The following is a 16072-nucleotide window of genomic DNA, read 5'->3' on the forward strand; positions in this document are numbered from 1 at the left end:
GATTTATGGCATTTGGAAAGGTCAGTGCATGTTTACGGTCGCAGTAAGAATCACTATGTTTTTCTGTTTGAACGCATAGGGGACATGCATCGTATCATCGATAATGGTCCATATGCTATCCAAGGGGCACTACTCATTGTCGATTATTGGAAGCCAGATTTGGTCTTAGATTGGTTAATCTTTGATAAAATGATGGTATGGGTTCAGTTGTATGGGCTACTGTTGGAATGCTTTACTGAAGAAGCTGGGTTCAGATTAGGACGTGCTGTTGGCGAGGTGGTTAAAGTTGATATTGACTCTTTAATGCCTCGCAATATCCGTTTTCTTCGTCTACGAGTGTGGGTATCCCTTGATAGGCCATTGATCAGTGGCTTTTTCCTCAAGTTTCGTGACGGTCAACAACATTGGATCAATTGTAGCTACGAGCGGGTATGTAAGGTTTGTCGGAATTGTGGTAGAGTAGGCCACACGATCACTACTTGTGCTTTATCCTTTGACGAGGCTTAACGGCAAATTGATGCCAATCTTCAGGGCATGGGTCGGAGACTTCATTCTCAGGTGATGACTCAAGAATCGCATTCGATGTATTCTGCTACTATTCGAGCTAATGCCCACAGGTCGGACCGTTGCACTACTCGTATTTTTCAAAACTCCATCAATTCTCATATGGCGATCCCTGAAGAAGTCGATCCACCCACCAATGGACATGGGCCAATTTGGATGCAGACTTTGTTGATATGTGGGAACGAGATTGGGACGTTGGTTTACAAAAGGGGACGCCCAAGGGGAGTGAGTCACCAATGCCAGCTCCCAGGAGGGATGGAGTTATTCTGCCTGCATCCTCATCAGAGACTCGACTAGTTGCTTCTGATGTACTTTCAGGTTTGGGTCAAGCTCCGGTGGACTCGGTAGGTGAGTTGGAAGTAATGTGGAATAAATGGGAGGGTCAACTCTTTTCAATGGGGACCAGACCAGGGCAGTTGGTGACTGAAAGGGTTGGCGAGTTGACAGCTTCGCTGCGTCACGAACAGCAAAATTATTTTGGTTTCAATTCCATTAATGGCCTTAATCGAGGCCCCTTACTTGATTCAAATGAGGATGTTCTTCGAGATATTCAAATTAATGGGCCTAGCCCACGGTTGAACTTACCAATGGGAGAGGCCCCAATTATCACTCGGGCCTTCTCAAGAGCAAGCCCACGCAGCTTGAGTAATATGGGCTCTGTAACTTTTGAAGTAGGCCAATCCAGTTCCATGATGGATATTGGACCCCAGAATTCGACTTTCGTAGCTGCATTTTCTTCTCTTATTTCTCCTGTTTCTATTTCAAGGGGGCCTTAAATAAGGAAACGACTACGGGAAGTGGACTCAGGCTTTGAATTATTATATGACACAGAGCCCATGGTTGCTATAGACGAGGTGAGTGGCCCATTACACGATCGTAAGATTGAGTTGCTCATGCATCGATCGGGCATTGTCTCCGATTCCATGTGCCCTCCTCAACGTTTGGGCTTTCTTTTACGTAAGCTTCTCAATCGATGGAAGAAAGCACGGCACTCTCTACCTTTGGTAATGCACACTACAAGAAAAAGGGGTAAAAAACACGGAAGCATTAGCGACGGCAATTTTTCCGTCGCAAAAAATGGTTTTTTGCGACGGCAGCCTAAACCGTCGCAAATGAGGGCTTTAGCGACGGCATTGTCCCCGTCGGTAATAAGAAATGCGCGGTAGGAAGTAAATGCATCAGTATTAGCGACGGATGTTTTTACCGTCGCCAAAAGCAATTTTTTGGAGACGGCGTACGGTTGCTGTCGCGAATATTTTACATATTGCGACGGTAATTGTCCGTCGCAAATAAGTATAAGTTAAACGGCGTCGTTTTATGCATAAAGTACTTGACATTTGCGACGGTGTAAAACCTACCGTCGCAAAAAGTGAATTTTTTTTTCCCCGCTCTTCATCTTGCTGCTCGATCAAAAAGTGTAAAACCTATATCCAAATCCCTAAATCTGTGAAACCAATTTCTTTCCCCCAAATCCCTGCGAAGCTGAACGGCGAACGGTGGTGCGGTGGTGCGGCGGTGCTGCGGCGAGGACGAACGGTGGTGCGGTATGCTCTCTCTCTCTCTCTCTCTGTATAGATATATACATGTATCATCTATATATATATATGTATATAAATCTGTATCATCTATATATATATATATTGATAATATTTACATTATGAAATCTGTATATATATATATATAAATCTGTATCAATATGTATACATATAAATCTGTCTCATCTTTATATATATATATACATTATTAAATCTGTATATATACATTATTAAATCTGTATCATCTTTATATATATATATATATATATTGATATATATATAAAAAAATATGTAAATTAATATGTATACATTATTAAATCTGTATATATATATATATACATTATAATTCTAATTACATTGATATTATAAAATCTGTATATTTAAATAAATAATAACAACATTTATGGAAATATTATTGAACACGAAATGCAACCAAATTAGTAAGTTTATTATTTTGACATTTATGGAAATATTATAAATAATAATAACATTTATTATTTTGACAAATAATAAACTTTTAAAAATTCACAACCTATTTTTATATATGTAAAAAAAAAAAAAATTAGTAAGTTTATTATTAAGTTTATTATAACCAAATTAAACTTAGGTTGTTTATAACCAAATTAAACTTATTAAGTTTATTATTAAGTTTATTATAACCAAGTTTATTAGTAAGTTTATTATTAAGTTTATTATAACCAAATTATTAAGTTTATTATAACCAAATTAAAAATTAGTATAACCAAATTAGTAAGTTTATTATTTTGACATTTATGGAAATATTATAAATAATAATAACATTTATTATTTTGACAAATAATAAACTTTTAAAAATTCACAACCTATTTTTATATATGTAAAAAAAAATTAGGAAAAAAAATTGAACACGAAATGCAACCAAATTAGTCCAAGAATAGTTTGGTCAGGAGGAAGTGACTCTACTTGATTTCATTTATGAAAATTAGGAAGGTAACATGAAAAGTAGTTCTGTAGTTGTAATATTTTCTCCCTATATGTTTATTTTCATATATTTGACTTTCTATATGAAGAAGGGTGTGCATTTTCATGCTGAAAGGCCAAAGTGTAATCGGAATTGTAAATTGCAAAAATGGGCTATGAAGAGTCTATTCTTTTTATTTGTTGTATTCTATAATAACACTACTTGCATTTTCGAATGTAAATGGTACTCCTATTTCGTTTTGTGATCCGTCTATATTGGTTTTGAACTACCTGGTTGTTTTCTTTGAATATTGCAATTTCAACTTTTTGATAATTGACAAAATCTTTCTATGGAATAGAAATCCTAAGGTGCAACTTGTGTCTCATGTGGTGTTTGGTTATGATTTATTTATGATTTATTTATTTTTTAAGTTATGACTCAGAAAGTATGAAATTATATCATTTTTTATGTTCTCCTATTAAATCGGTAAATAACTAACTAGGATAAGACTACCTACCTATTTCAGAGAAATTGGATGGATAGGTATCATGGTACATGAATACGTAGGTATTATATTTAGAGTTACTTTGATGAGATATTTTTGTGGATGTGTACAGATGATGGATAAGAGTTGGATCGATTTTCCAAATAGGATGTCGAGCGAATACATTAATGGGATTGATGAATTCCTTGTGTTTGCCTACCCAATAGGGTTGAAGGTTCGATGATCAGTTGTCCGTGTAGGAAGTGTGAGAATCGATACTATTTTGTACGAGAGGGTGTACGGGAGCATCTGATTTTGAATGGTTTTTTTAAAAAATACAAACATTGGATTAATCATGGGGAATCTTACGTATCTCTGCATGGTAATCGAGAGAATGAAACATTAGCTAATTCAGACATTGGGGATGATATGATTGGAATGATACAAGGGGCTATGGGAAATCCGCATGCCGATACAAATGTTGAGGGTGATGAACCACAGGGGCCTGATCCCCATGCATTTGAACCCCAGCTCGGTCCAAATGCAGAGACTGCAAAGTATTTCAAACTTCTTCAAGATGCACAAAGTGAATTGTATCCGGGTTGTCAGAAGTTCACATCTTTGTCATTCATTGTTCAACTTTTACATTTGAAGGTGCTTAATCAGTGGACAGACAAGTCTGTTGACATGCTGCTTGAGTTATTGAATGAGGCGTTCCCGTTGGGTGTGAAACTTCCGGACTCATATTATAAAGCTCAAAAGGTCACAACAGATTTGGGCTTCACGTATGAGACGTGGGATGCATGTCCCAACAGTTGCATGTTGTTTCGAAACGAGGACGCCAATCTTGATAAATGTGTCATATGCAACAGTTGTAGATGGAAATCAAATGGTGATGGTGGTTCAAATGGTCCTAACAAAGGTGGCAAACGAATAGCTGCAAAACAGATGAGGTATTTTCCTTTAAAGCCAAGGTTGCAGAGGTTGTTTATGTCATCCAAGACGGCCAAGTTAATGAGATGGCATGCAGAGGAACGAACTGATGATGGTGTCTTCAGGCATCCTGCTGACTCCCTTGTATAGAAAGATTTTGACCGTCGGAATATTAAGTTTAGTAATGATTGCCGAAGTGTAAGGCTTGGCTTAGCATCTGATGGTTTTAACCCATTCAGAACGATGAACATAGTTCATAGCACTTGGCCTGTTGTGCTCGTTCCATACAACTTGCCGCCATGGATGTGCGTGAAGCAACCATTTCTAATTTTAGCCGTGCTTATTGACGGCCCAAAAGGACCTGGTGACAAGATTGATGTGTACATGCAACCGTTGATTGAGGAGTTGAAAGAACTATGGAATGAGGGTGTGTCAACATTTGATGCATCAACAAATCAAATGTTTCAAATGCATGCAGCTTTACTGTGGACAATTAGTGATTTTCCTGCATACGCAAACTTGTCAGGATGGAGCACTAAAGGCGAATATGCATGTCCTTGTTGTAATAAGGAAACTACATCGTGTTGGTTGAAGCATAGTTGGAAACAATCATACTTGGGTCATCGCAGATTTTTACCTACTGGCCATAAATTCCGGAAGGATAAAGTATCATTTGATGGTACTCGGGAAGTCCGACTCAAACCCAAATTGTTGTCTGGAACTGAGATGTTGCTACAATTAGAATCTGAGGGTATTTTAACCCAATACAAGAGGGATGACCTTAAGGAGAGGCATAGGAGACAGGTAGAGAAGGAGAAAGCTGGACATTGCACCCACAGTTGGAAGAAAAAGAGTATCTTTTATGAATTGCCATATTGGGAGCACAATCTAATAAGACACAACCTCGATGTGATGCATATAGAGAAGAATGTTTGTGACAATGTGTTGTGGACAATATTAGGGGTTGCAGGAAAATCGAAGGATGGCGTTAATGCTCGGCGTGATTTACAAGATATGAATATTAGAAAACCCCTACATTTGCAGTTAAGAGGGTCGAATAAAGTCTATTTACCAGCAGCACAATTCACGATGACCAAGGATGAGAAAGATTTGTTCTTGAAAGTGTTGAAGGAAGTAAGAGTTCCCGACGGCTATTCATCCAATATATCACGTCGTGTGCGCTCACATGATAGAAGTATTGGGGGTCTTAAGAGCCACGATAGTCATATTCTGATGCAACAACTTATTCCATTGGCTATTCGAAGATCGTTACCGAAGAATGTAATTGAACCCTTGATTGAATTGAGCAATTTCTTTAGACAATTGTGTTCAAAAGTGAATCGTGCGACGGATTTGCAATATATTCAAGATCGAATCGCTATAACACTTTGTCATCTAGAGAAAATATTTCCTCCGAGTTTTTTTGATATAATGGAGCACTTGCCTATACATCTAGCTGATGAAGCCTTATTGGGTGGAGCGATTCAGTTTCGATGGATGTATCAAATTGAGAGGTATCTTCTTACTTTGAAGCAATACGTGCGTAATAGAGCTCATCCTGAAGGATCAATTGCTAAAGGATATCTTATGGAAGAATGCCTGAATTTTTGTGCACAATATCTTAATGATGTGGAAACCAAATCTAGTCGACCCATGAGGAACTATAGTGGTGCTGATAATTTGGGTCATGCTATTGGTGAAAACACAAGCTTTTATCTTGATAATACTTCTTGGGTACAAGCTCATCGGTACATCTTATTCAATACAAGCGCGGTTCAACCATTCATAAAGGAGGTTAAGTCACTCACTCAATATTTTATTATTTAAACTTTGAAATTGTGTTTTATAGGACAATTTGAATATATGTCCAGAGGAGTACAAGCCAATCTGCATGAAAAACTGCAACAGCATATGGAAGGATCACAAGAACAAGCTTAAGGCTAAGTATTTCAAGCCTAGAAGTTCTGATCCTAATCTGAAGGATGATGTTCCTATGCACATTGTGACATGCCAGTGGGAAGAACTTGTGGAGTATTGGCGTACTTCCGATGCTGAGGTATACAAATAAGTTATATTTATGATATGTAAACATACAAATCATATTTACATACTCACATTTGTCGAACCTGTTATAGAAAATCGCAAGTAGGAACGCTAAAAATCGGCGAGCTCACGGCATAGCTCATACCACAAGGCGTACTACTTTCTCTCAGATACGGCATGAGGTTTACATTTTATTGTTATATTTTTGTATATAAATAAACATTGTATATTTACAAATTATTTACATTCTAATTTTCATATTTCTAAAAAAATGCAGATGACCAGTAAGGGGGAGTCTACTGATAAAATGAATGTTTGGCTTATGACACGTAGAGTAGATGACCCAGAGGTTATTCAGACCTTGGTAGTTTCCAAACACCTTTGATTGTATTTAAAGTTTATTTTTTGTGTGTCAACCATCTTAATTTGGCATATACTTATATGTCTTATTCAATACAGGATGAGTTTAATCGTCAACTCTCTATGCTACCTGAGGATGGTCGGACTTTGGAGGCTAGGAATGCCATTTTTCATGAGTTGATAGGTCATGACGGACAGGGATATTGTCACACATACGGGAGAATTGTGCCTCGGAGAGCGGTGTATAAAGATGGTGCTGGGCCATCACAATCAACACCCCAGCCATCGACTATTGATCAGATCACGTAGAAGGTTCGTGCAAAGCTAAGGGATGAGTTGAGGGAGGAGCTGCGAGCAGAGTTCTCTACACATTTACAGCAGATGAGAGCTGAGATGATGGCCTTAGTGTCACAGGGGGCAAGTGTGGATCCCAACAGACAGGTTCGATATAAATTAAATTTTTTGATAGTTCAATTTTCACACAAGATTATGTATAAAATTCGAATATGATTACCACATTATGTATTGACTATCATAGGTTCCTGATGCATCGAGTGGCCACCGGGCATTTAGGGAATCTGCAGAAGACGAGAATCCATATACACCACCACCAGAAGATCAGGTATAAAATGTATCTTTGCATTCTAAGCTAAAATGCATCTTTGCATAATTTAGACATTCTAAGTTAAAGAGAGACTTGTGGGAGAAAACGGGGCTCGAATCGGGTTCCCGGTTTGGGAGTTAGAGCCGAATTTCACTTTAGGCAAACTAGTTCCTTAAGAAACTTGAATTCGAGGCGTTAACGCCCCAAAATCACCAAACGGCGTCGGTTGAGCACGAAAGTTGGCACACGCGACCGCCTAGGCACGAGAGACTTGTGGGAGAAGACGGGGCTCGAATCGGGTTCCCGGTTTGGGAGTTAGAGCCGGATTTCACTTTAGGCAAACTAGTTCCTTAAGAAACTTGAATTCGAGGCGTTAACGCCCCAAAATCACCAAACGGCGTCGGTTGAGCACGAAAGTTGGCACACGCGACCGCCTAGGCACGAGAGACTTGTGGGAGAAGACGGGGCTCGAATCGGGTTCCCGGTTTGGGAGTTAGAGCCGGATTTCACTTTAGGCAAACTAGTTCCTTAAGAAACTTGAATTCGAGGCGTTAACGCCCCAAAATCACCAAACGGCGTCGGTTGAGCACGAAAGTTGGCACACGCGACCGCCTAGGCACGAGAGACTTGTGGGAGAAGACGGGGCTCGAATCGGGTTCCCGGTTTGGGAGTTAGAGCCGGATTTCACTTTAGGCAAACTAGTTCCTTAAGAAACTTGAATTCGAGGCGTTAACGCCCCAAAATCACCAAACGGCATCGGTTGAGCACGAAAGTTGGCACACGCGACCGTCTAGGCACGAGAGACTTGTGGGAGAAGACGGGGCTCGAATCGGGTTCCCGGTTTGGGAGTTAGAGCCGGATTTCACTTTAGGCAAACTAGTTCCTTAAGAAACTTGAATTCGAGGCGTTAACGCTCCAAAATCACCAAACGGCGTCGGTTGAGCACGAAAGTTGGCACACGCGACCGCCTAGGCACGAGAGACTTGTGGGAGAAGACGGGGCTCGAATCGGGTTCCCGGTTTGGGAGTTAGAGCCGGATTTCACTTTAGGCAAACTAGTTCCTTAAGAAACTTGAATTCGAGGCGTTAACGCCCCAAAATCACCAAACGGTGTCGGTTGAGCACGAAACTTGGCACACGCGACCGCCTAGGCACGAGAGACTTGTGGGAGAAGACGGGGCTCGAATCGGGTTCCCGGTTTGGGAGTTAGAGCCAGATTTCACTTTAGGTAAACTACTTCCTTAAGAAACTTGAATTCGAGGCGTTAACGCCCCAAAATCACCAAACGGCGTCGGTTGAGCACGAAAGTTGGCACACGCGACTGCCTAGGCACGAGAGACTTGTGGGAGAAGACGGGGCTCGAATCGGGTTCCCGGTTTGGGAGTTAGAGCCGGATTTCACTTTAGGCAAACTAGTTCCTTAAGAAACTTGAATTCGAGGCGTTAACGCCCCAAAATCACCAAACGGCGTCGGTTGAGCACGAAAGTTGGCACACGCGACCGCCTAGGCACGAGAGACTTGTGGGAGAAGACAGGGCTCGAATCGGGTTCCCGATTTGGGAGTTAGAGCCGGATTTCACTTTAGGTAAACTACATCCTTAAGAAACTTGAATTCGAGGCGTTAACGCCCCAAAATCACCAAACGGCGTCGGTTGAGCACGAAACTTGGCACACGCGACCGCCTAGGCACGAGAGACTTGTGGGAGAAGACGGGGCTCGAATCGGGTTCTCGGTTTGGGAGTTAGAGCCGGATTTCACTTTAGGTAAACTACTTCCGTAAGAAACTTGAATTCGAGGCGTTAACGCCCCAAAATCACCAAACGGCGTCGGTTGAGCACGAAACTTGGCACACGCGACCGCCTAGGCACGAGAGACTTGTGGGAGAAGACGGGGCTCGAATCGGGTTCCCGGTTTGGGAGTTAGAGCCGGATTTCACTTTAGGCAAACTAGTTCCTTAAGAAACTTGAATTCGAGGCGTTAACGCCCCAAAATCACCAAACGGCGTTGGTTGAGCACGAAACTAGGCACACGCGACCGCCTAGGCACGAGAGACTTGTGGGAGAAGATGGGACTCGAATCGGGTTCCCGGTTTGGGAGTTAGAGCCGGATTTCACTTTAGGTAAACTACTTCCTTAAGAAACTTGAATTCGAGGCGTTAACGCCCCAAAATCACCAAACGGCGTCGGTTGAGCACGAAACTTGGCACACGCGACCGCCTAGGCACGAGAGACTTGTGGGAGAACACGGGGCTCGAATCGGGTTCCCGGTTTGGGAGTTAGAGGCGGATTTCACTTTAGGTAAACTACTTCTTTAAGAAACTTGAATTCGAGGCGTTAACGCCCCAAAATCAGCAAACGGCATCGGTTGAGAACGAAAGTTGGCACACGCGACCGCCTAGGCACGAGAGACTTGTGGGAGAAGACGGGGCTCGAATCGGGTTCCCGGTTTGGGAGTTAGAGCCGGATTTCACTTTAGGCAAACTAGTTCCTTAAGAAACTTGAATTCGAGGCGTTAATGCTCCAAAATCACCAAACGGCGTCGGTTGAGCACAAAACTTGGCACACGCGACCGCCTAGGCACGAGAGACTTGTGGGAGAAGACGGGGCTCGAACCGGGTTCCCGGTTTGGGAGTTAGAGCCGGATTTTACTTTAGGCAAACTAGTTCCTTAAGAAACTTGAATTCGAGGCGTTATTGCTCCAAAATCACCAAACGGCATCGGTTGAGCATGAAAGTTGGCACATGCGACCGCCTAGGCACGAGAGACTTGTGGGAGAAGACGGGGCTCGAATCGGGTTCCCAGTTTGGGAGTTAGAGCCGGATTTCACTTTAGGCAAACTAGTTCCTTAAGAAACTTGAATTCGAGGCGTTAACGCCCCAAAATCACCAAACGGCGTCGGTTGAGCACGAAAGTTGGCACACACGACCGCCTAGGCACGAGAGACTTGTGGGAGAAGACGGGGCTCGAATCGGGTTCCCGGTTTGGGAGTTAGAGCCGAATTTCACTTTAGGCAAACTAGTTCCTTAAGAAACTTGAATTCGAGGCGTTAACGCCCCAAAATCACCAAACGGCGTCGGTTGGGCACGAAACTTGGTACACGCGACCGCCTAGGCACGAGAGACTTGTGGGAGAAGACGGGGCTCGAATCGGGTTCCCGGTTTGGGAGTTAGAGCCGGATTTCACTTTAGGCAAACTAGTTCCTTAAGAAACTTGAATTCGAGGCGTTAATGCTCCAAAATCACCAAACGGCGTCGCTTTAGCACGAAAGTTGGCACATGCGTCCGCCTAGGCACGAGAGACTTGTGGGAGAAGACGGGGCTCGAATCGGGTTCCCGGTTTGGGAGTTGGAGCCGGATTTCGGTCTAGTCAAAATTATTTACTAAACTATCTTTCTAATTATATAGTAGTCAATTTTTTTTATATTTTTCTGTAATTAAAATATTAACACTATTATATGGTTATTAATTATTTTTATCTTGTTTTTTTCAGATATTTCCTGATTAGCAGCTTGCTTCTTGTGGAATGTGGGCGTATAAAGATTATTACCAACTTTTTTTTTTGTAACCCGTCGCAAACTTGTGAATAACATCAAGACGAAAACTTTTGGTTTTGATTTTGATTTATGTTATTTAAATTTGTGAATAACATTATGTATGTAGTATGCGACATTATGTAGTGGCATAATTTTTGTTTTTATGCATTTTTATTTCTGTATTGTTATGAATGGAACAACATTATGAATTTTTATTATTTGTCAACTTTTATTTATGTATGTATTTATATTATTATGTAATTTTTGGATTTTTTTATAGTTATTTTTCATTTAATACAGGTTATTTTTATTTTTTAAATAATTTTCCAACAGGTTTTTTTTTTTTTAAAAAATTTTTGAGACGGCATAATAACCCGTCGCAAAAACATTTTTGGAGGCTTTTGCGACGGCAGACATCCTGTCGCAAAAGTTACGAAATTTAATTTAAAATAAAACCTTTAGCGACGGCTCAGCCTACCGTCGGCAATAGTATAAGCTACCACACTTTTAGCGACGGCCTTCTTGCCGTCTCAAAAACCTTTTTTAGCGACGGAAATACTGAGCCGTCGCAAAAAGTCAGATTTTCTTGCGTTATTGGCGACAGAACATTACCGTCGCAAAAAAGATAGCCTCCTGTCGCAAAAAACAATGGCGACGACACCTACTGTCGCTAAATCCCTTTTGCAACCCCCTCTGTTGCGACCCCCCCTTTGCCGTCGCTAAAAGCCAACTTACCGTCGCAAAAGGTATTGGCGACGGCTAACGGACCATTTGCGACGGCGTTTTGCCGTCGCAAAAAACACGTTTTCCTGTAGTGGCATGACCAAGCAGTCCCGTGTCCAACAAGGGAGGAGTCGGCTAGGTTTTCGTCCATGCGTCACCGTCGGAAATTACGTTATAGGTCGAATCATCTCTTCGCTGCTATTGGTTCTCAACCGAGTTCCACTTATCGGCCACGTCAGGGTCCATCTTCACGTCAAAATAGAGGCCGCTCGCGAGGATGTTCTGTCAGCACGGGTCTTTCTGTGCATGATACTATCACCTCAGAATCGGGTTACGACACTGGTGTCAGTTTACCGGAAAACCGTGCCTTCTGTTATGAGGTACCACAGGCATGCTCTCCATTGGATTTAGCTCATGTTCATCATCAAACCAGTAGGTTTATGGCATTGGTTTTGGATCCTAGTCTTGTTTCAACTCGAGGGGTTTCGCAGGAGGTTGTCCCGTAACAACCTCCTCGCTCACCATGAAACTTCTCAGCTAGAATTGTAGGGGTCTGGGTCATCCCCTGACAATTCAAGCAGCTCGAAATTTGACCCGTAAGTACAGACCAGACATTTGTTTCTTAATGGAGACCAAACGCACGGTTTCGCAGGTCAATCAAATTGGGTATTCTTTGGGATTCAAGAACAATTGTGGAGTTGATTGTAATGGAAAAGCTGGTGGATTATGGGTTGGTTGGAATGATGGTACTCTGGTTGAGGTATGTGAACGAAATGTGCACTTCATTATTTTGCAGGTCCAAGACAATGTACAGGGAAGTTGGTTCATTATTTTCATGTATGGATCTCCTTTCACTCTAAATAGGGGCCAAGTGTGGAGTAATGTAAAAGCCAAAATTCAGCACATTCAAAGGCCATTTATTATTATGGGGGACCTTAACCAGGTTCGGGGTTGGGTAGAAAAACTCAATTCACATAGAAGAATTATTCCTGGAGCATCGGCCTTTAATGAATTAATATTTCGCAACAGGTTAGTTGATCTTCCATCTCAAGGGGTGTGGTATACTTGGTGTAACAATAAAAAAGAGTCTGAAGCGGTTTATGAGCGTCTGGATCGGGTGTTGGCTTCTTCTAGTTGGACAGTAACTTTCCTACATTTTTCATTAGTCACGTTGCCTATTCAAAGGTCCGATCATAGTCCATTACTCCTTGACACTAGCCAAATGGAACCTCTTGGCAAGAAATGGGGCAGATTTGAGGCGGTTTGGTTAACAGATTTGTCCACACAAGATATTATCTAAAAAGTTTGGAAGATGCCCATTCCCGATGCAGCTTCATGCGAACGGCGGCAAGCCATAGTTTTCAAACATTTGAAGAACTGGAATGCATTGTCATTCAGGAGCATCCAAGGTCAAATTGAAGACATTTAAGCTTGTTTACACCAGGTCCAGGGTTCGTTACACACACTGGGATTACATGCTAAAGAGCAGGACTTGCGTTTTTAGCTTTATATTTTGTTACAAAAGCAAGAGTTATATTGGGCTCAGAGATCTAAACAACATTGGCTGTCTTTGGGGGATCGTAATACCAAATTTTTTCACCAAATGGAGTCCTAGAGACAGAGTAGGAACCGCATTGCTCTCATTCAAGATAAGGATGGCCATGTTCTCACCCAGCTGCAGGACATCCAAAAGGCTTTTGTAGAGCATTTTCAACAACTTTTTTCACCATCAAGGGACTCTTACACTAAATCAGGTCCCTTCCCCTCCCATTTTAATTTACTTAGTGTCATTAATTATCATTTGACTCTTCATCATTACAATCTCTTGGAACAACCATTTTCTACTGAGCAAATACAAAAGGTTGTCTTCCAAATGGGGAAGTTTAAGGCTCCAGGACGGGATGGGTTTATAGCAGGATTCTCTCAAAAATATTGGTCGATTGTGGGGCCTTCGGTTTCTGAGGTTGTTTTGGGGTTTCTTAATACGGGGTCTTTATTCAAATCGCTTAATAAAACATTCATCTGCCTTATTCCTAAGACGAAGAGCCCACTCACTGTAAATGATTATAGGCCTATTAGTTTGTGTAACGTGCTTTATAAAATAGGCGCTAAAGTTCTAGCCAATCGACTTAGTATGGTTTTGCCTGAATTCCTTGTCGATAATCAATGTGTTTTCTTGAATGGTAGACTTATATCCGACAATATTTTTATTGGCCCATGAAATTCTTGAATATATAAAGAAGAGAAAAAAGCAGGGGAGTTTGTCCACTTTTGGGTTGAAGTTGGACATGAACAAAGCTTATGATAGCGTGAGTTGGGTTTTCCTTGAGGCGGTTATGGCTAAAATGGGGTTCTCCGCTAAGTGGATCCAATTGGTTTCTCAATGTGTCTCTACAGTCCTATTTGCTGTCTTGATTAATGGCACTCCGTTTGGTTTTTTTGAACCTTCTGCCGAACTAAGGCAAGGAGACCCCCTTTCGCTGTATTTATTTTTGTTGGTTATGCAAGTTTTATCATAAGGTTTTGTGTATTTGGCGTCTCTTAATGTTTGTCGAGGTATTGCCATTAGTCGGCAGTCCCCCCCCCCAATTTCACATTTGCTTTTCGCCGATGATTGTTTCATATTCCTCACTTACAAGTCAGCTGAAATTTGGTGTTTTCATTGGTTTTTAAATGCTTTTTGCCACTATTCCGAGCTGCGCATAAACTTTCACAAATCGGAGCTTTTTCTTAGCCCCAATTTTTCACATTCAGCCAGGGACTGGCTTGTCTCCCTATTTGGTGTTAAAGTTGTATCCAAACCTGGAATCTATTTGTGTGCTAATTTGGGATTCTCAGGGCGCACGAAATCGGAAATCTTTACTTCAATTTTGAGCAAGGTTAGCCATAAGCTCCAAGGATGGAAATGCAATTTTTTAAATTTTGCAGGGCGGGAAATTTTCGTAAAACATGTCCTTCAATCCATTCCTGTGTACTTAATGTCTGTTTTCCGCATACCTGAATCTTTCCAGCATAAGCTTACATCTATTATTCGTCAATTTCTTTGGGCTTCATCCAGGGGTAAAGGGATATCTTGAAAAAAATGGATATATTTATGCCTTCCGAAAGACTGGGGCGGTTTGGGATTTAGAAACCTTATGTGTTTCAACCAAGCATTATTAGCGAACACAGGCATGGCAGATTCTATCCTTTCCCAATTTATTACTTTCACGAGTTTTGCTAGGAAAATACTGTCAAAGGCGTTCCTTTCTTGACATTAACCAATCTTCGTCATCTTCATGGGGATGGCGAAGTATATTATGGGGACGTTCGTTGTTGGCCTCTGGGCTTCAGTGGGTAGTGGGGAATGGACAGTGTATTAATCCGTTTGAGGATCAATGGATTCCGATAGTTTCCAACCCTTGTAGAGGCAGAGGATGGAGTGATTTTTGTCCTGGCATGCGGGTTACACATTTCAGGGACCCATTACTTCGCTCTTGGCGTATGGATTTATTGAACTTGTTTTTTCCTGAACATATTATACCTTATATTTTATCCATACACATTTCCCAGGATGACATTGAGGATAAAATGGTTTGGGGACCGACCAAAAGTGGAGAGTACTCGGTAAAATCGGGTTATAGACAAGCGTTAATCCGACAATTTCCAAACTATTGTAGGCCTGATCCGAACTGGGTAGTGTGGAAGCGATTATGGTAGTTGAAGATCCCTCCCAAATGGATCTTATTTGTGTGGAAATGTCTTCATAACATTCTCCCGGTGAAATGAGAACTTAAGAAACGGGGATTGAATATTGATCCAATCTGTTCTAGGTGTTTTCAGCATGAGGAATCTATTGAACATTTATTTTTTGATTGCCCAATTTCCCAACGGGTTTGGCGCGGGTCGGTTTTGGGATTAGATTTGGAGTTGGAAGACCTCTGTCATTCTTTTAATAGTTTCAAGGTTGGGTGCAGCAAATTCGTGACTCAGAGATTTTAATTCATTCCATTGCATTATTATGGGCCATTTGGCTGCAACGCAATTCTGTGGAATTTCATAGTGCCGTTGTGTCCATTGAACACACGATCACAACAGCTAATGAATTATTATCACTATTTCTTTCACCATAGCACAATGTTTCCTATGAGCTATCCCACTCTTGTACCTTTCTACAAAACAGAATTGCTAAACAGGTTATTTTGCAGAATGTTGCACCACCCATTGCAGCTGTTCCGCACATGCGTATTGTTGTGGATGGATCTTGGCTCTCACTCGGCGATCGAACCGGATTGGCATGGGTATGTTTTGATACAGATAATCATCGGGTCTATAAGGAAGCTATTTTAGGGCCACCAATGCTCTCTCCCCAACAAAC

This window comes from Camellia sinensis, chromosome 13, assembly GCF_055761805.1.
Source record: "Camellia sinensis isolate YWXY chromosome 13, ASM5576180v1, whole genome shotgun sequence".
In the NCBI taxonomy this organism is placed as follows: domain Eukaryota; kingdom Viridiplantae; phylum Streptophyta; class Magnoliopsida; order Ericales; family Theaceae; genus Camellia; species Camellia sinensis.